General features: G+C 37.3%; 1 protein-coding gene across 1 annotated transcript in view; it reads right to left on the bottom strand.

Moving 5' to 3' along the window:
* The window catches only part of DTD1 (D-tyrosyl-tRNA deacylase 1), a 233,718-nt gene that overhangs the window by 132,529 nt on the left and 79,081 nt on the right, over positions 1 to 22,108 (bottom strand). The gene's annotated exons all lie outside the window — the stretch shown is intronic.

A 22,108-nucleotide genomic window follows, 5' to 3' on the forward strand; every position in this document is an offset into this window, starting at 1 on the left:
GAAAGACAACTCCACAATGGATTACAGGATGGCTAAGCCCAGATTATCCCATAATGGAGACTCTTTGGCAGAAGGCTGAGACTGACAAGAATGACAAGGCTGTGAAGGACGTGATGGTGCTACTTTTCCAGACAGCCCTGCTGTCTTCTGGTTTCTCCCTTGAGGATCCCTAGATTCATTCAATCTAAATTTACTACATGAGTAAGTTAGATCTTAGCAATGATGAGAATGAAGTGATGGCAGAAAAACCCAATGCTGCTGTTCCTAATGAGATATCCCCCCTTGAAGGAGATGAAGATGCATCCTGAATGGAAGAGGTAGATTAGTTCTCTACACCAGACCTCATCCTCTGTATTCCCAAAGTAGCAGTGGAGGCCCTGGACAGCCTGGCTCCATCCACAATGTCAAGGGTTTTTTTTTTCTTCTATTCTGCAGTGTAAAAGGGCAGAGATTCAAGTCTCTCTGTTCCCTCTCCTCTTCCCTGGGGAGGAGAAGGCTGTTTATTTATTCTGAAATTAAAGTATGCAGAATAAGGAGAATGCAGTTTTACATTTTAAAAAAATAAAAGATATGTGAATGATCAACAAAGATGGAAAAGTAGAGGAAGTATTACAACCTAGCTTTCTACCACTACTCCATTAAAGATCAAAGAAGAGCATCAGATTTTAAGTAGTGATTGAAAAAACTAAGGAGCAACTATGGTGAGCAATTTTCCAGTTTAAGCTAGCATAGGGGGAAAAGAAAAGGCCTACAGGAACTGGGTAGAAGATCCAGCCAAGAAAATCCCCTAAAGAACTTTCTAGCATGGAGACTAGTGGGAACTTCAGGGGTTGTATACAGCCCTCCCTCACTTAAATCCAATTCACTTGCACATCAGGGTATCACCTCCCTGATGTCATGGTCCTCTTTGAGCAAAGGACAAACAACAACCACCACCACCAAGATAAGGAAAAGTCTCGGATATAACACATATAGAGCCTGAAACTATGTGTGTACCATCTAAGGATGAAGATCAGGAGTCAGCCTCAGGTCTGATATGAGACCCCAGAAATGGGGCCAAGGAGAGGACTTAGTTTGTATATTGAGCAAGAAGCAAAAACAGCAGCCGTGGGGCTCTGACCTGAGAAGGGGTGCAGATTCATTCCACGAACACTCATAAGAAGCTCAAACCAAGAGCGAGCTTACAGTTGTCACCCTGAACCTTCACAGCCTTCTCTGCGATAGTATGTGACAGTCCATTAGAGCTCCAACCAGGAAAAAGTCTGCATTTGTGTTACCTAGACCCACACTAGGGTCAGGAGCTTGCAAAGATCAGACCAGGAGGGCAATGATCAGACTTTGCCCTAGATCAGTACTCTTAAATGGGGCTAAAAGTTTACAGGTCCATGGCCTGAGTCGACCCTAAGACCACTGAGGAATACAGCCTTCAACAGTCATACAAACCAACAGTAACATACCTAGAGAGTATAGATTAGGACTAAACAAGAACACAACAGTACCTACAAAAAACAACAGAGCCTGAACCTAACAAAAAGTCTCCATTCAGATAGCAATGCTAGAAGAATCAGTCAACAAAAAAAAAAGACACCCACAATGAAAAGCTATTTTTAGAGCCACTGATACCAAAGACATAATCCATAAGAACAGAATAACCTCACAATATTTACAAGTGAAGCCTCAGATAAAAACACAGGGTGGCCACAAGGTCAACTAGAATTTCAAAAATAAATGTAACAAGAGTTTAAAATCATATAATAAATGAAATGAGATATCTTAAGAAAAAAAAAGAAATGAGAAAGCTAAGGGAAAGACTGGGATGGAGAATTAATGGCTTAATAAAAAAGGATAAGATTTTATCCAATTAGTCAATTAGTCAATAGACCAATTTATCCAATTAGTCAATAAGCATTTATTATTATTGACAAGTAATAGATTCACTAAAAATTTAAATGGACCACATATAAGTTAATTACTTCATAAGTCAACAAGAAATATTGAAACAAAGTCAAGACTGAAAGAATTGAAGAAAATATAGGGTACCTCATTTCAAAAACAATTGATCTCTATAGAAAATAGGGCAAGGAAGAAAATAACCTAGGAATCATTGGGTTTCCTGAAAGCTATGAACCACTCCCAAGCCCCCCAAAAAGAGTCTCCATATCATATTTCAAGAAATAATTCAATGTCTATGGCAATCTACTATTTGATAAATCCAAAGACTCCAGCTTCTGGGATAAGAACTCACTATTTAACAAAAGCTGCTAGGAAAACTGGAAAAGAGTATGGCAGAAACTAGGCACAGACCAAAATCTTACACCGTATGCCAAGATAAAGTCAAAATGGGTACATGATACAAAGGCTGCTACTATAAGCAAATGAGGAGAGCAAGGAATAGTTTACCTGTCAGATCTATGGAGAAGGGAAGAATTTATGCCCAAACAAGAGATAGAGAACATTATGAAATGCAAAATGAATGATTTTGATTATATTAAATTTTAAAGTTTTTGCACAAACAAATCCAATGCAACTAGGATTAGAAGGGAAGCAGAAAGCTGGGAAACAATTTTTACAGCCAATGCCTCTGATAAAGAACTAATTTCTAAAAGATATAGAGAACTGAGCCAAATTAATAGTCAAAGGATACGAACAGGCAATTTTCTGAGGAAGAAATTAAAGCTATCTATAGCCATTGAAAAAAATACTCTAAATCACTACAGATTAAAGAAATACAAATCAAAATGACTCTGAGGTACCACATCACACCTATCAGATTGGTTAATGTGACAAAACAGGAAAATGATAAATGTTGGAGAAGATGTGGGAAAATTGGAACACTAATGCATTGTTGGTGGAGTTGTGAATTGATCCAACCATTCTGGAGAGCAATCTGGAACTATGCCCAAAGGGCTATAAAACTGTGTACCCTTTGACCCAGCAATACCGCTTCTAAGGCTGTATCCCAAAGAGATCATAAAAACGGGAAAAGGACCCACATACACAAAAATATTTATAGCAGCTCTTTTTGTGGAAGCAAAGAATTGGAAATTGAGGGGATGTCCATCAATTGGGGAATGGCTGAACAAGTTGTGGTATATGAACGTAAAGAAATACTACAGTGTTGTAAGAAATGATCAGCAGGCAGACTTCAGAAAAATCTAGAAGGTCTTATATGAAGTGATGCCGAGTGAAGTGAGCAGAACCAGGAGAGCATTGTACACAGTAACTGCCACATTGTTCGATGACTGATTTTGATAGACTTAGCTCTTCTCAGCAATGCAAGGATCTAAGACAACTCCAAAAGACTCATGATGGAAAACGCTATCCACATCTAAAGAAAAAACTCTGGGGTCTGAGTGCAGATGGAAACTTACTATTTGCTCTCCTTTTCTTTTGTTTTGTTTCTTCTTTCTTGTGGTTCCTCCCATTTGTTCTAATTCTTCTTTACATCATGACTAATGTGAAAATATGTTTAACAGGAATGTATAAGTACAATCTATATCAGATTGCATGTTGTCTTGGGGAGGGGAGGGAAAAGAAGGGGAGAAAATTTAAAACTCAAAATCTTATGAAACAGAATGTTGAAAACTCAAAATAAATTAATTATAAAAAAAAGAAAATGCAAGGGAAGATACAAAGTAAAGCAAAAACAACTGGAAAACCAATATACACAATAACTACAAATGAGTGCAAATGAGAAGATCAACAATAAAACAATTGAAACTGAAAAGGAAAAAAAAAAAGAAATCATGATAGAAAATTGTCCAGACCTTTTAGAACCATAGAGAAAAGTGGCGGGAAAAAAAAAACACGTCACCTTCTTAAAGAAACCTCAAAAGGTTTCTCCTTCCAGGAACCTCCCAGAAACATTACAGCCAAAAGCCAAAACTTCAAAGTCAAAGAAAAAAAAAAATACTGCTAGCATCCAGAAATGGGGAATTCAAACACATAGGAGCCACAGTTAGGCTCACCTAAGATTTTGGCTGCAAGAACCATAAAGGAAAGGAGAGCTTAATTGTTTACCCAAATTTACCCAAAAGGTAAAAGGTATGACATAAGCAAGAATAGCTTAGCCAGTAAAACTGAGTATAATCCTACATGGGAAAAAATAAATAAAACAGAGGACTTTCAAGAACTCCTGATGAAAAAACAACAGGTGACTAATAAATATGAAATGTAAACATAGAATCAATAAACATAAAAAGGTAAATAGGTCTGGAAAAGGATGAAATGTTTGCATTCTAATAGGAAGAGAAGACAGTGTCCTCTCAAAGCATTCTGATATCAAGAATGATAAAGAAAATTTAATAAGACACAAGGGCTAGGAGTGGTTTTGTTACATTTTGACGGTCTTAAAAGAAGAAAGGGAGGGGGAAATATGCTGGGAAAGAAACAGGAGTGAAATTTAATATGTCATAAATACTGGGAGAGCAAGTAGAACACTATACAAATAGGTAGGGAGGGGTGGGAGGAGTAGGCATTCACTTCAACCATACTTTCATCTGAACCAATCAAAGGAGGGTAGAACACAGGGGAACAGGAAGACACCTATTTCTCAGATGTAAATAGCATATTAACAAAACTGGACATTTATTAGGGCATAAAAACCTCACAAGAAATGCCAAAAAGCAGAAAAATTAAACAATCCTTTACTGAACAGAGTATTTTTAAAAATTACATTCAGGAAAAGACCACAGAAGAAAGGATTAAAAACTAATTGGAAAATTAAAAAAACAATTCTCAAGAATTAGTAAGTTAAAGAATAAATCAAAGAAAAAATTAGTTTCATAAAAGAAAACTACAACAATGTGAGAGCATATTATAATTTGTAAGAAGCTGCCAAAGCAATCCTCAGGGTAAAATTATATCTCATAACATATTCAAGAAGAAAGAAAGAACAATGAACTGGGCATGCAACTAAAAAAAAAAACAAAAAACTAGAAAACCAACAAATTTTAAACTCTAATTAAACATTAAAATAGAAATTCTAAATATAAAACTGAACTTTTTAAAATATTGAATTAATAAAATTTTAAATTTTTTTTAAAAAAAGATAAAACAAGGGCTAACAGGATTTAGAAAAAGAAAACCAAATTACCAATATTAAAAATGAAAATGAAAATCTACAACAAAGGCATTTATTAGACATGATTTTGCCCAATTAATAAAATTGACAAATGAACGGATGAGTATTTAAAAAAATAAAAAATGCATTTATTAACAGAATAAAATTAGGGATTTAGATAATCCAATCTCAGCAAAAAAAAAATTTAAATAATCCATAAATGAAGCCACCTGTCCCAGAAAAAAAACGTATTTATGAACAAATTCTATCAAATATTATAAGGACAATTAATTACAGTATTTCATAGACTCTTTGCAACAGAGATGATTTTATAAAATTCATCACTTGACAAAGAGTTTTAAAACAATACCAGGGAGAGACAAAATAGAGAAAGAAAAATACAGAACAATAGCCCTACAATATTAATGCAAAAAAAAATACTAATAAAGAAGCTAAAGCAACACATTAAAAAGGTTTTACACTATGACCAGTTTAGATTTAAATGAGAAATACAGGGTTGGTTCAATATTTGAGGGAAAAAGCAATACAACAGGCCATATTAATAATAAAAATGACAAAAACCACATGATTATATCAATAGATACAAAAAAGACTTTTGACAAAATATAACACCCATTTCTGAATGGAAAAAAAAAACACTAGGAAGTAGAGGAATAAATGGACTTTGATTTAGCATGGTAAGTATTATCTATAAAAACCCAGAATCACTATTATATGTATTATAGATATCCTAGAGGCCTTTCCAACAGGATCAAGGGTGAAGCAAACACGCCCATTATCACCTCTATTCTTGGATATAGTGCTATAAATGCAATCTAGAGCAGCTAGACATGGAAAAGAAATTGAAAGAATAAGCACAGGCAAAGGGGGGAAAATTATCATTTTTGCAAAAAAAAAATATGATTTAGAGAACTCTGGAAAATAAAACAGAAAACAAACTAATTGAAAGAATTAAAATTTCTGCCAACTTTCAGGATATAAAATAAATCCAGATAAATCTCCAGCATTTCTGTATATTAACAAAAGATAGCAAAAAGAGAGAGAGAGAGGGAGAGAGGATCCGTTCAAAATAACTGCTGAATATATAAAATACCTGGGAGTCTATCTACCAATATACACACATGAACTATAGGAAAGCAACCAATAAAACACTTTTTACAGAAATATAGACCAAAATAGTTGGAGAAATATTAATTGCTCATGGGAAGGCTAAGCCAATATAATAAAAATGACAATATTATCTAAACTAATTTACTTATTTAAATGCCAGACCAGTTAAGCTACCAACAGATTATTTTATGGAGCTAAAAAAATTAGTAACAAAATTCATCAGAAGTAAAAGTCAAGAATCCCTTTTGAATGGGAAGAGACCCTAGCAGTATACAAATTAATAATTACTGAAACAATATGATATTGGTTAAAAAATTGGTTAATCAACAGAACAGATTAGGCATACCACATACTAGAAGCCTAGTGTTCGAGAAACCCAAAGATCCTAGTAGCTACTAAGGTATTTAACAAAAATTCCAAGAAAAACTGGAAAGCAATCTGGCAGAAACTAGGTACAGTCCAACATCTCACAAGATAAACCAAGATAAGCTCCATATGAATACACAACTTAGATACAAATGATTACCTCAAAAAGAAATTAAAGGAACAAGGAAGAAATTACTTTTTTGGATATAGTAATATAAACAATAACAACAATAGTAATAAGTAGCATTAACATTTTGCTTTAAGGTTTGCAAAGCACTTTACATATGTTAACTCAATCTACAGAAAGGGAAAGAAAGATTGGATCACAGGAGATTTAAATGGACATTTCTGATTATATGAAATTAATTTTTTTCATAAAAGATGCAATTAAAATTAAAAGGGAAATAGTTAAATGGTAAAAAAAAATCATCGCAGCAAGTTTCTCTGATACAGGTCTAATTGACAAGATAGATAAGAAATTGATTCAAATTTTTAACAAGAGCCATTCTTCAATTAATAAATGGTCAAATGATATAAACAGGTAGTTCTCATAGGAAGAAATCCAAGCTATCAACAATCATTCAAACAAAAAATACTCCAAACCATTAATGATTATAGAAATGCATATTACAGAAGCTCTGAGGTCCCATCTCACACCCTTCAGATTGACAAAGTTGACAAAAATGGAAAATGACCAATGTTGGGGGGCGGAGCTAGAGAAAAATGGGCATATAAAAGAACTGTTGGTGGAACTGTGAATTAATCCAGCCATTCTGGAAAGCAATTTGGATCTATACCCTAAAAGTCATCAAACCGTGAAAGTATCTTTTGACATACTGAGACCACAACTAGACCCATAACCCAAAAAGATCAAATAAAAAAGGAAAAAGATCCATACTTACAAAAATATTTGTATTAGCAGAAAATAAAGTCTTAAAAGTAAACTGAAAAATTGAATTTAAAAATAAATAAAACACAATTCATCTAAGAGACTGTACCAATAACAGACAACTATATCCAATCTAGTTGACTATCTTTACAATATTGCTGTTACTGTGTTAAATTGTTCTCCTGGTTTTGTTTACTTCACTTTGCATCAGTTAATATAAGTCTTTACAGAAAATAAAAAATCTTTACAACACTTATACTTAGTCAAGCAATGCACATTCCCACACTGGCCATATCTAAAAATGTGTATCATTCTGCATCTTGAGCCCATTACCTTTCTGTGAGGAGGTAAGTACCCTGCTTAATCATGAAACTGTTTTCTCCTTCCCCTTCTGCATATTACTGATTTGGGAAAGGCGGCCATTAGAGCTATCTCAAATGTGTTCCCTTAGTTATGTCTCATTTCTGCAGCCAGAAAAGCAAATTTTTCTACATTTGTATCCCATAAAACCCTGACAGAGAATAAACTGTTGATCTAAGGTTTGGCTTTACAATGGGCTTGAGAGGCCATTTGAAATTATTCTCTTCCCTTCGGGTAGAGGCAGGGGTTTCTGTTATTTTCTCACTTAAAAATACTATGAGGTACCCCAACAGTAAGAGAATGCAAAACCAAAAGCAGAGTCTTGGAATTTTAACACTACCTAACAATTGTGCTGAAAAAACTACTTGAGTTTTGTTTACTTGGTTTTTAAATTAGAATTTGAGAGACCACAATTGTGCTACATGGATATATGCTGTGATTCTTTGGTGGAAGGGGAGGCGCTGTTAATTTTTCCTCAGGAGTCCAGAAATGTTTCTGAAACTTGGTACATAGACAAATATACCAACTGTACCCCATTTAATTTGCTGAAGATAGTCAAAGGTGCTGCATTAGCTTAAAAATCTTGCACAGATTCCTAAACTGTGAACTATAACTCACCCCTGTAGCTGCCAAGGTGAGTTTCCTACATAGCACAGAACTCAGGCCTCAGGAACATTTCCCCAAGCACAGAAGAAATGACAACTACTTACACGTGGAAAACAGAGCACATGTACTGGCCTACAAGAGTCTCTGGATGCGCTGCTTTTTGTGTTGCATGTCATCTTTCCGCCAGCATAAGAGAGCAGAATCAGGCCCCACTAGTGACAGTGCAAGAGTGCTAAACCTCCAGGGCGGAGCCAAGATGGCGGAGGGAAAGCAGTAACTGTCTTGAGCTCTCTCCCACAGCCCTCCAAATACCTAAAAAAATGGCTCTAAACAAATTCTAAAGCACCAGAACCCACAAAAAGACAGAGTGAAACAAATTTCCAGCCAAAGACAGCCTGGATGGTTGTTCGGAAAGGTATACTCCACCAGGCAGGGAGAGGAGCTCAGTTTGGTGTGGGCTCGCAACCCTGGAGCAGGGCTCAGAGGACTGAATCGTGGGCAGCTGTGACAGTTTCCAGACTTCTCAACCCAGGAATTCCAAAGACAACATGGAAGGTCAGTGGGAAAAGTCTGTGACTCCGGTGAGAGAGGAATTAGGTCTCAGCCACAAGTCTCGAGCGGCTTTTTCCTGAGCTTCTGGCCCACAGACTGAGGGGGAATCGAGTGGCTGATCAGAGGGGGATTGCAGGGATCTCTTTGCCAGTGCCGAGGCAGGAATCTCTTGCTTTACCGGTGGTTGGAACAGGGTCACAGTTCTGAGGGGTCCTGGGAAGAGGAGGAACGCTGGTGCAGTGGAGCTTGTGGTGGTGGTAGTGAGAAAACACCTTGCCCCTTATCATACCACCTTGGACGAACTGAAAATTTACAGGTCCCTAGAAGTATCTCTGAAAACAGCTGTACAAACCCCCGAAGCTTGGGACAGTACACTCTTCACATTGGAAGCAGACTTTTACCTTAACAAAGAGTTTAAAACTCAAGTAATTGGCCTGGATCATGAGTAAGCAGCGCAAAAAGAGTCAGACTATATTATCTTACTTTGGTGACAAAGAAGATCAAAACATACAACCAGAAGAAGACAACGAAGCCAAAGCTCCTACATCCAAAGCCTCCAAGAAAAATATGAATCAGCCCCAGGCCTTGGAAGAGCTCAAAAGGGATTTTGAGAAGCAAGTAAGAGAAGTAGAGGAAAAACTGAGAGTGACGCAAGAAAATCATGAAAAACAAGTCAACAGCTTGCTAAAGGAGACCCAAAAAAATACTGAAGAAAATAACACCTTAAAAAATAGCCTAACCCAAATGGCAAAAGAGGTCCAAAAAGCCAATGAGAAGAAGAATGCCCTAAAAAGCAAAATTGGCCAAATGGAAAAGGAAGTCCAAGAGCTTACTGAAAAAAATACTTCCTTAAAAATTAGAATAGAGCAATTGGAAGCTAGTGACTTCATGAGAAATCAAGAAACTGTCAAACAAATTCAAAAGAATGAAAAATTAGAAAACAATGTGAAATATCTCATTGGAAAAACAACTGACCTGGAAAACAGATCCAGGAGAGAGAATTTTAAAATTATTGAACTATCTGAAAGTCATGATCAAAAAAAGAGCCTAGACATCATCTTTCAAGAAATTATCAAGGAAAACTACCCTGATATTTTAGAACCAGAGAGCAAAATAGAAATTGAAAGAATCCACCAATCTCCTCCTGAAAGAGATCCCCAAAGGAAAAATCCTAGGAATATTGTAGCCAAATTCCAGAGTTCCTGGGTCAAGGAGAAAATATTACAAGCAGCCAGAAAGAAACAATTCAAGTATTGTGGAAACACAATCAGGATAACACAAGATTTAGCTGCTTCTACATTAAGGGACCACAGGGCATGGAATATAATATTCCAAAAGGAGATAGGATTACAACCAAGAATCGCCTACCCAGCAAAACTGAGTATAATCCTGCAGGGGAAAAATGGTCATTCAGTGAAATAGAGGACTTTCAAGCATTCTTGATGAAAAGACCAGAGTTGAATAGAAAATTTGATTTTCAAATACAAGACTCGAGTAGAACATGAAGAGGTAAACAGGAAAGAGAAATCGTAAGAGACTTATTAAGGTTGAACTGTTTACATTTCTGCATGGAAAGATGATATTTGTAACTCATGAGACCTTTGTCAGTATTAGGATAGTTGGAGGGGAAAAAATTATATGAACGTACATATATAGATAGAGGGCACAGGGTGAGTTGAAAATGAAGGGGTCATATCTGGAGAATAAAATTAAGGGGTGAGAGAGGAATATTCTAGGAGAAGGAGAAAGAGAGAGGTAGAATGGGGTAAATTATCCCACAAAAAAAAAGAAAAGAAAAGAAAAGGCTCTTACAGTGGGGAAACGGGGGAAGGTGAGAGAGAAAGAGTGAATCTTATTCTCATAGGATTTGACTTAAGGAGGGAATAACATACACACTCAATTGGGTGTGGAAATCTGTCTTACCGTAAAGGAAAACAGGGGGGGTAAGGGGACAAGAGAGTAGGGGAATGATAAAAAGGAGGGCAGATTGGGAAAGGGAGTAATCAGAAGCAAATACTTCTGAGGAGGGACAGGGTCAAAAGAAAGAATAGAATAAATGGATAGGTGGGATAGGATTAAGGGAAATAGAGTTAGTTTTTCATAGCATGTCTACTATGGAAGTGTTGTGCATAACTGCACATATATAACCTATATTGAGTTGCTTGCCTTATCAATGAGGGTGGGTGGGGAGGGAGGAAGGGAGAAAATTTGGAACCCAAAGTTTTAAAAACACAAAAACAAAAAAATGTTTTCACATGCAATGGGGAAATAAGAAATACAGGAAATGGGGTACAGAAATCCATCCTGCCCTACAGGAAAACTGAAGGGAAAAGGGATAAGAGAAGGGAGGGAGAGATAGAAGGGAAGGCAGACTAGGGGAAGGGGTATTTAGAATGCATGCCATCTTGGGGTGGGGGCAGGGGAGAGATGGGGTGAAAATTTGGAACTCAAAATCTTGTGGAAGTAAATGTTGAAAACAAAAAAATAAATAAAAATTACCATTAAAAAAAAATAAGTGCTAAGCCTCTGTCCCAACATAGGGCAGAAAAGCTCAGTCCTAGTAGTAGACAGTTGTCCTGTCCTGGAAGTAGGGATAGCAGATGACTTTGGCAGCGAACCTTAGTGAATAGTGGGCAGAAACACAAGCCCCAGCAGCACTGGTCAAAGGACAGCAAGCAAAGATGGCAAGACCCAGGAGTGCTGGGCTGGGTCTTGAAAGTGAGCAAAGACATGACCTCCAGTGCCTAGTGGGAAAGGGAAGGGGGGAGGGGTCTCATGGTGTAGAGCAGGAGAGTGGACAGCAAGCAGAGATGCAGGCAATCCCCAGAGCCAGTGGGCAACAGATGAGTCCCCAGAGGCAATTGCAGCTCAGTGGCAGAAGAGAGGGCATGGGGTTTACTGTAATACAAAACTGATTTCCCTCTCCACACTGCTGCCAACACAATATCCAGTCAGTGATCATGATACAATCCCCAAGGAAGGATATGGCAACCCAAGGGGTAGCACTTTTGGGATAGAGTTTGCTTTATAGCAACAAAGAAGAAGTAAAAGTGTCTAAACAACCCCAAAAAACTAATGCTGGCAATCTACTATCACCAGTATTTTTGTCTGAAATAATAAAGTTGAACCTTAGAAGGCTGATTGAGAAAACTACAGAGCTTTTGACTTCCTTATTCTTAAATGTATCTTGAACTACCCAAAACACTGGAGGTGATCTGTTAAGAAGCCAACTGTTAACATTTTTGTTTACAAAAGTAACTATTCCCTAACAAAAAAAGAGATGTTGCAAAGGTGAAATCAACAAGCCTTGGGGAAAAGCTTGGATATAGGAAAGATAGGATACCTGTGAAAGATATTAGCTTGGATGCTTAGGATGACGGTGTTGCCATCTACAGTAATAGGGAAAGTAAGAGAGAGGAAGGATTTAGGAAAAAAGATAATGAGTTTTGAACATTTTGACACATATCTGGACAGTTTTGACATTTTGAGTTCAAAGTGTGTACTGGACATCTAGTTTGAGATGTCTGAAAGACAGCTAGAGAAGTGAGATGGGAAGTCAATGAAGAAGTGGAAGCAGGATAGGTAGTTTTAAGAATCATTAATACAGAGATGTTAAATATATAGAAGCTGATAAGATCACCATGTGAAGTAGTGTAAAAGGAGAAGAAAAGGGGGCCCAGGACAGAACCCTATGGAAAACCCATGGTTAGAAGGATGATCTGAAGGAGAATCTAGCAAAGGAGACAGAGAAGAAGTGATCAGACAGGTAAAAGAAAAACCAGGAGAAAGCAGTGTTCTGATAACCTAGAGAGAAGAGAGCATCAAGGAGCAGAGAGTGATCAACAGTGTCATGGGCAGTACAGAAGTCAAGTAGAATGAGAACTGAGAAAAGGCCATTGCATTTGGCAACTAAAAGATCATTAGCAACTAGGCAAGAGCAGTCTCAATGGAATGATAAGTTTGGAAGCCAAAGTAATGACCTGTATGACTGGAAGAAGGGTGGAACTTTTGATGGAAATAGGAAAGTGTGGAAGACAAGTAAGTTTGAGGTGAAAGAAAATGAGCTGTTTTGGACATGCTGAGTTTGACAGGTCTCCAGGAAATCCTATCTTTCAGGTTTTCTCATACCTTACTCCTCTCCTCCCACCCCAACAAGTCACTATGTAATCTGTAATCCAATGACACCAGCCTCCTTACTGTTCCTTACACACTGAGAAAAGCAAATAATGATTCTGCATTTTATATTTTCCTTCACTCAGTACTTGATTTTTTCCTGTAACTAAGTCATGGTTCTTTGTCTCTGAACTTAATTTAGAAATTCAGCTATCATGGAATGAATTAAGTTTAGAAATCTAGTTCTCCCGCTAATCACTGTTCTAGTCTTGCTTCAAGTAAATCTGCTATCCTTGAAGGATGCAGGTGGACACCAGGGAGTCTAATCTAGTATCTTCACACCACCAAGATATCCTTCAAAAATGTCAGGTTTACTATCCAAAAGTCTGTAGGTCCAGTATCCCTAACTTTGTAGATAGACTCAAACAATAAACTTTTCTTAGTCACAGGAGGGAAGGAGGGGGCTATTGCTAGCTTCTCATTCCAAATTTCCAACCAATCATGTTGTTCTCACCCCCATGATGCTGCCAACCCTGCAACCGGTTATAGTATTTCTTCACCTTCCCTGTTCTGTTCGTTGTTCTATGTTTATAAAAAGGAGCTGCTTCTTGGTTTAAGGGTCTTTTGATTAACTGAAGCAATCATTAGACCTACTCTTTTGGCAGGTTTGCACCTTGTTAATAAACTGTTACTTTGCTTGAAGTATACTTGCCTCACTCTACTTTTACTCAATTTTACTTGTGATATGATACTCCATTTTCTCACTCCACATTTTCTCTAGCTGTCTCCTATGCCCTGACCTTTTTCCCCACTTATCTCTACCTCCTGACTTCCCTGAATTCCTTCAATTATCAGGTAAAATCCCACCTTGCACAAGAAGACTTTCCCAATTCTACTTAATCTTAGGGCCTTCCTTCTGAGATTATCTCTAATTTACCATATATATGTGCGTATGCATTTATATTTATATACACATATGAGTGTGTATGTATATACATATATGTGCATATGTGCTTTTCTAGGAGTTTAACTGAAGCATGGAAAAGTGATGTAGGAGAAACATAGGATGAGAATTTGAAGGAATGGTAGCCAGTTGGCCATATACAATAACCTATTACACACAGTAGATTCTCAATAAATATATGAATGTATGATAATAGCTATTTATTATTACTATGTATAAAACTGTATTAAGCACTGGTGCAGTGGCAAAGCAGATGGTAATATCTCTTCTTTAAAATAAAATTATATATGTTTTTGAGGCTCAACTATCTGAAAGAGCCAAGGCCTTTGGTGACAAGAATTTTTCTTGTCTTGAATGGATGTGACTTTCTGAGTCTTAAATGGATGTGACTATAGCATCTGCAGGAGCAGTGACATTTCTACAAGGGCTTCTTCCCAAGATGATGGCCCCAGACACTGACTGTATGAACTTATGTGCCTAGATCAAAGCCCAGCTGAAACATAATCCATTTGTGCTTGAAAAGTGCCAATAGTAGTTTGGCTCTAAAAAAAAGTCCCCCCAGAAAAAAAAGTCCCCCCAGAGGATGCCTATCAATTGGAAAAGGGCTGAACAAACCATGGTATATGAATTTAAAGGAATACTAAATGATGAGGGGAACAGTTTCAGAGAAAACTGGGAAGACTTGAATGAAATGACACAAAGGGGAAGTGAGTAGAACCAGGAAAATAATTTATCTATTAACTATAACTTTATAAAAATGAACAACTCTGAAACACTTAAGAACTCTTGATGAACACTACCCATTCCCAGACAGAGAGGTGATGCACTAAATATGCAGACTGAGAAACACATTTTTGAATATAGCCAATGTGGGTGTTTATTTTGCCTGATGATGCATATTTGCTACAAGGTTGTCTTTTTCTCTCTTTTTTTTTCCAGAAAAGAGGAGGTGGGAGAGAGAGGAAACTAAATACTTATTAATTGAAAAAAGATACGATAACAATAAAAATAAATTTTAAAACTGAAACCCTCCAGGAAAAATAATAGCACATGAGAAGATATAGGTTCTTCTGATGCTTAGATATAACGCTAAAAACAAACAGAAATATGGAAAGGTATAAATAATACTTTTCAGATGTGGAACCCTACCCCCTTACTACACAATTTCTTATTTTTTAAAGTTATCAGCACAAGGTTTCTTAAAGTCCTCCCCTTTTCATTCAGAAGAGGAAAACCTTTTCCAAATATCAGCTAGACATATAAAAAAATGTCCAAATGTCACAGAACTATACATAAAAGGGCCCAGGAAATAGGTAAACCAGCTATCGGCTCAGTCTTAATAGTAATGCAATTTTCTAAAATAGTCTGATAGTTGAACAGTTAAAAACCAAGCAAGTAAGGACATAGAACTGCTTCTTTGCTGCATTATTCTACCTGCTAACTCTTGGGGAAACACTGCCAGGCTGCAATGAAGGCATAGAGAACAAGTTTTTAAATGATGTACTTATCCTGTTCCCAAGTGATTTTCAGAAATGGAATGCTTTCAGGCTACAAAAAGTCACATGAGATTGTATCCTTAAAGAGAAAGGCAGCTAAAAATGGCCAAGAATTGGAGTGGTACTCCAGGAAACTGACACATGTGCCTGACTAACTGCACGTGAATATCATAACATCCCAGAGGATCTAACTCAAGGTTACAAACTTTGAGATTTTCCAAAGGAAATTCAGCCTATGTTCCTGTCCTTCAATTTTGCAATCAACTCATTTTCTATCTTCAGAAGAGGAAATCCAAGGCAAATATCCTAACAAACTAGCTCCATAGGTTGCACTTAGAACTGTATTGTATAACCTAGACAAGAGGCATGTTTTATTGCTTGGTATTTCTTGTCTGGATAGTTAGGAACTGTCATTTAGGATGCTAACTTTTTACATTCTGACTCGAAGAAAAAACACAATGCCATCTACAAACTGGAGGTCCATGACCTAGAGAATCCCTCATCCATTTGGACTCTGTGCTGAACATTCTCTACAATGTTGGCCAACACCTTTGGCAAGCTGTTTCCTTGTTTTATGCTTTGTTATATTTATCACAAGGTCAAATAAGAGTATCTAATTACATCTTTGAAAAAATCTTACACAATTTTGACACGTACACGGGTGACACCAGTTTGGAGGGGTGTATAGTTCAGGGAGGACTAGCACCTTTGGTGTGAAGGCTTACCCATCCACCTTTGGTGTTCACCTTCACCCAATTCTCGCCTGTGGCTCCAAGAAGCATAGTATGCACAGCAGACACATCCCAGTAAAACCATCTTGACAAACAGGCTAAACAAGGTTGAGGGTAATCAAAAGGCCTCAAACCTGTCAGTGAGTTAAGGGGAATGTCTACCCCCAGCACGTGATGACTTTCCCCAATGAAATAAGTAGATGAGAACAATTTGTTCCAACAGCCATGAAGGTGGCTGAAGCAGGTGATGTGGAATGCTTAGAGCTTGGTCAGCCACTGCATTCTGGGCCCTCGCCAGTCATGTTAACTTTTGTCCTGCCACTGGACTCTGATGCCTCAGGAAGAGAGAGTGAAGCTGACGACTTTATGTAACTCTACCTCACTTAAATCCAATTCACGCACAAAGCAAGACGTCACCTGTGATGTCACTGGTCCTCCTTAAAAACGAAGGATGAACAACATAAACAACCACCACCAGGTTTGAGGGGAAGCTTACTGGCAGTGTTTTGTTCTATCTAATCAAATGCTTTTTTATAGTCAACAGGTAACACAGTGGAATTTTAGATTCTTTACACCTTTCAGTAAACTGTGAGAAACTAAAGAAATGGCTTGTTATAGAATAGCCCTTGGCAAAAGCCTACCTATTTCCTTCTAATACTTCAATTAAGGATGCATTTGATGCATGTGTAGATTATTCTCATAAAGATCCTGTAGAACTGACAAAGTAGATATGGGGTTTGATAGTTATTAATACTTATTTTTTTTGGCTACATGGTAAGGCTGAAAAACTGTTATAAGCCTTTCACATCCTTCTCTTTTTCAGATACCTTAAGAACTGACTCAGTGACTTCAAAACTGTACTACCTCCAGCATGAGCCTTTTTGTGTGCATACTTGCTCTAGCCCAGCTGTTCTTCCTACCTTTATTTTCTTTTATGTCATTTCTACTTCCTCATGTAGCATGTTGGGGACTTCGATGTTATGAGTCTGAATTTTTGGTAGCTCCACTATCATTCATTTACATAACAGGTTATATAAAAATTTTTTGACAGATCTTTTTTTTTGTCTACTTACTATTCTCCCAGTTTCATTACTAAACTCCCTCAGGAATTTTTTTTTTCATTTCATCAAAATTTGTTTTTCATTATTATACTGCTTCTCAATGTTTTAGATGATAAATTTCAAAATCTTATGCCATTTTTCTCCATGAGATTTTGCAAATGAGATTATATATAAACTGGTGATTCCATTGACTATTATACCTCTCCTTTAGGGAAGGAGATCAAGTGTTTGCTGGCGGAGGTGATATCTAAACTCTTTTCTCCCTATGGCAAACAATCAGTTAAACTGCCTAAGAAATGGGAAGAGTTTTGTGACAATGTCTGTTCTTTTATCTACTTCCCATGTTTTTGGTTTTAACATTTTATTTAAATAGACCATTCTTACATTTAACTAAAACTTCCTTTTGTTTTCTGGTTTCACTAACAGTAAGAATGTTAAGACTGATACAGTTCAGTTCCTCCAGTAATATTGGTCATTGCACAAGGATTTCACATTTACAGTATCAACAATTAATATCTACAAATAGTCTAAAAACTGTACCTTAAGGGGGGCAGCTAGGTGGCACAGTGGATAGAGTACCGGCCCTGAAGTCAGGAGGACCTGAGTTCAAATCCGGCCTCAGACCAAACATTTAACACTTACTAGCTGTGTGACCCTGGGCAAGTCACTTAACCCCAACTGCCTAAAACAAACAAACAAACAAAAAAAAACAAAAACAAAAAAACAAAAAACAACTCTACCTTAAGTAAGTGCTACAAATTGTTATCATCATCTTATAGATGAGAAAACTAAAGCTCAAGTAAGTGATAATGCCTTGCCTGTGGTACATCACACACAGTAAGTGATAGAGGCAGGATATGAAGCTAGTTATCTACTAGCTATAATTCCATTCTGTTTCTACTATACCAAAGATACTTGATGTTACAGGGTAGCTGTGAGGAAAGCCTTTTGTAAATTAAAAGGAGCCATATAAAATAAGAGACTGTAATTAATATTATCATAATGATAACATTCATCAATTACCAAATATTATTTCAGAGCACCAAGTACATTCAGAAATTCCTTATAACCTCATTAAAATATCCAAAATTTTTTTATAAACATATTATAAATCATCTACTTAGGCTAATAAAAGTAACCACAAAATAGTATCAGATGAATCCAGTAACACTACATGTAGGGCACTAAATTAATTTTGAAAATGCAAAAAAAAATAAACAACTAGTGCTTGTTAAGCAGCAACAGTAATAATTTACAGCAAAGGTGTCAAACACACAGCCTGACCCGCAAAACTCTAAAGTATATCCCAAAATAGATTAAAATGAAATTGTTAAATATATAACAAAATAAATAAGAATACAATAGAACACAGATAATGTTAATATGTGGTTTTCTAAGTCAATATGCAGCTCACAAGGATCCTTATGTACAGCTTAATAACTTCATTTCTATTTAAGTCTAATACCACTAGTTTACAGTGATGTCTTTCTAATGTTCTCATCTTTCAGTTGAGAAAGTTAAAATAAAGCTCATTTATCCAAATTCATAAGTCAGGACATGATAAATTTTAAAATAGCCTCTGACTTAACCATAATGTTCAATCTCCATAGGCAGACCATTTGAAAACATAATTACAAATGAGCATTATCATATATGTTGATCCCTTATATAAACCATTTATTTAAGCTGTCTTAAAATTTGATTGCTTAATATGACTGTCAATTACTATTATACAGGAAGAAAAGCAACATGGTACAGTGAATAAGAGGTCTGCCTTGGAGTCAAGAAGAACTTGCAAGTTCTGTCTTTGACATGATTCCTATGCTGGGCCCTCTTCTCTTCTTCCTCTATACTATTTCACTTGGTGATCTCATCAACTCCCATGGATTCAATAATTATCTCTAGGCTGATGATTCTCAGAGCTACTTCTCTAGCCCTAAACTCTCTCTTAACCTCCATTCTCACAACTCCAACTGCCTACCGGAAATCTCAAACTGGATGTCCTGTAGACATCTTAAACAGCAACTGAACTCATGATCTTTTCCCCAAAACACTGCCCTCCTCCGAACTTCCCTATTGCTGACAAAATTGCCACCATCCCCCAGTCACCGAAGCTTCACACAACGGAGATGTCCTCCACAAGTCTCCACTCTCCCTCACCCCCATACCAAACTATTATCAAGTTCTATCAATTCTAGCTTAACAACATCTCTCCCAAATACCCCCTTCTCTTCTCAGAAACTACCACTACCCTGGTGCAGGCCCTCATCATCTCAAGCCTAGTCTATTATGCAATAATATTCTGGATGACCTCTCTGCTTCAAGTCTCTCCCCACTCCAATCTACACTCTATTTAACTACCAAAACGATGTTCCTTAAAGCACACCTCTGACCATGTTACCCCCTTACTCGATAAACTCCAGTGGCTCCCTATTACCTCCAGGATCAAATATAAAATCCTCTGTTTCTCTTTTCTTAACTCCTTCATAACTTGGCCCCTTCCTATCTCTCCAGTTGTCTTACTACTTACTCTCCCTTTTCCCCTATATAATCTTCAGTCCAGTGACACTGACCTCCTGCTATTCCTTACACAACACATTTCCCAACTCTAAGACTTTTCACTGCCTCTCTCCCATGCCTGAAATGCCCTCCCTCCTCATCTCTACTTCATGCTTTCCCTAGCTTCCTTGTCCTACCTTCTGCCAGAAGCCCTTCTCAATTCTCACTAATTCTAGCATTTTCCTTCTGTTGATTATCTTGTATATATCTTGTATATCTGTTAATTAACTTGTATGTATCTTGCATGTACATAGTGGTTTGAATGTTATCTACCAAATGAGTATATAAGCTCCTTGAGCAGGGACTATCTTTTGCCTTTCTTTGTAATCTCCAGAGCTTAGTGTGGGGCGTGGTACATAGTGGCCACTTAAATGCTTGCTTGTTGGTGGTGACACATGAATTCTGTGACTATTGACAAGTTACTGAACATGTCAGTGCTCATAGCAATTCTCTAAGACTATATACGCTACAAATGAGTTACTGATCTATTACCAATGGAAGGAGCTTCTACATCATGAATTCCCTTCACAGATGAAATCACAGTTCAGTTATCATCATCATCACTACCACCACCACTCTCTCCAAAAATAGTAGCTAAACTACCATGTGGTCTGAGAACTTAAAGGTTAAAATGGAATTATTTTAGATCAAAGCAAAACAATTCAATCATGATTCTTGGGCTTCCAGATATTTACGATAATTTTGTTTTTCTTGTTCTTTCCAGAAATATGAAGTCTTTGGCATCATAGCCAATGCTACCCAGGTGGCCTCAGATGGCTGCCTCCCTGGGTTTTTCAGGTTTAGAGATTGCAGTTTAATGAGAAACAAATTCGATCTGGCAATAATACCCCTGAGAAAGAGAATGATAGAGAAAATAGCCCTTCTTTGGGCACAGAAAAGGAGTAGGCTAGCCAGATTAAAACTTCACAATACCATCTGGCTCACAGCTATGTAGAATTATGATCAGGCAGTTCACTTTAGTTTTGGTAATCATTTTTGTAAGATACCAAAATGCAAATAGCAGAAGAAAATAACAGTATAGGTTTGACTTCTTGTTGTTTTTAAAAAGGTATTGAAGGGGTAGCTAGGTGGCTAGAGTGGATACAGCACCGGCCCTGGAGTCAGGAGGACCTGAGTTCAAATCCAGCCTCAGACACTTACTAGCTATGTGACCCTGGGCAAATCACTTAACCCTCATTGCCTCCCAAAATAAAAACAAATAAATAAAAATAAAAAGGTACTTAATACTTGACAAGTATTCATACAGCCTCCACTTGAAGAGCTCCAGGGACAGAGAACTAACTCTGGTAAGCACCTCCACCTGGCCATCTCATAGACATCTCTCAAAATGAGCACAGCCACTGAAATGGAACACGTTATTTTTTTCCCAAACCCACATCTTTCTTCCCACCTTCCCTATTCATATCAAGGGTAGCATCTTTTAAGTTACCCAGGTTTGCAATCTGGCAATCATCCTTAACTTTCATTCTCCCTTACCCTCCCCCAATATTCAATCCATTGCCTGGTCTTGTCCACTCTACTTAAAGAACACCAATCACATCTATCATCTTTTAACTTACACAACCACCACCTGACTTCAGGCCCTCATTGTCTTTGTTGTTGTTGTTCATTCATTCAGCCAAGACCAAGTCTTTGTGACCCCATGGACTACAGCACACCATGCCCCTCTATCCTCCATTATCTCCCAAAGTCTGTCCAAGCTCAGTTCATTGTTTCCATGGCACTATCTATCCATCTCATCCTCTGCCATCCCCTTTTACTTTTACCTTCAATCTTTCCCAGCATCAAGGTCTTTTCCAATGAGTCCTGTCTTCTTATTATGTGGCCAAAGTATTTAAGCTTCAGCTTCAGTTTGTCCTTCCACTGAATAATCTGAATTTTCTTTAAGTATTGACCTTGCTGTCCAAGAGACCCTCAAAAGTCTTCTCCAGAACCATGATGTGAAAGCATTGATTCTGTGACACTCAGCTTTTCTTATAGCCCCACTCTCACAGCCATATATTACCACTAGGAAAAAACATAGTTTTAACTATAGGGAGCCTTGTCAGCAACGTGATGTCAGTAACCACGCCATCATGGTTATTGTTGAGGTTAAGATCTTTCTTGTACTGTTCTTCTTGCCACCTCTTATTAATCTCTTCTGCTTCTGTTAAGTCCCTACTATTTTTGTCCTTTATCATGCCATTTTTACATGAAA

Source organism: Vombatus ursinus, unplaced genomic scaffold (genome assembly GCF_900497805.2).
Source record: "Vombatus ursinus unplaced genomic scaffold, bare-nosed wombat genome assembly UNPS02014841.1, whole genome shotgun sequence".
Taxonomy (NCBI): Eukaryota; Metazoa; Chordata; class Mammalia; order Diprotodontia; family Vombatidae; genus Vombatus; species Vombatus ursinus.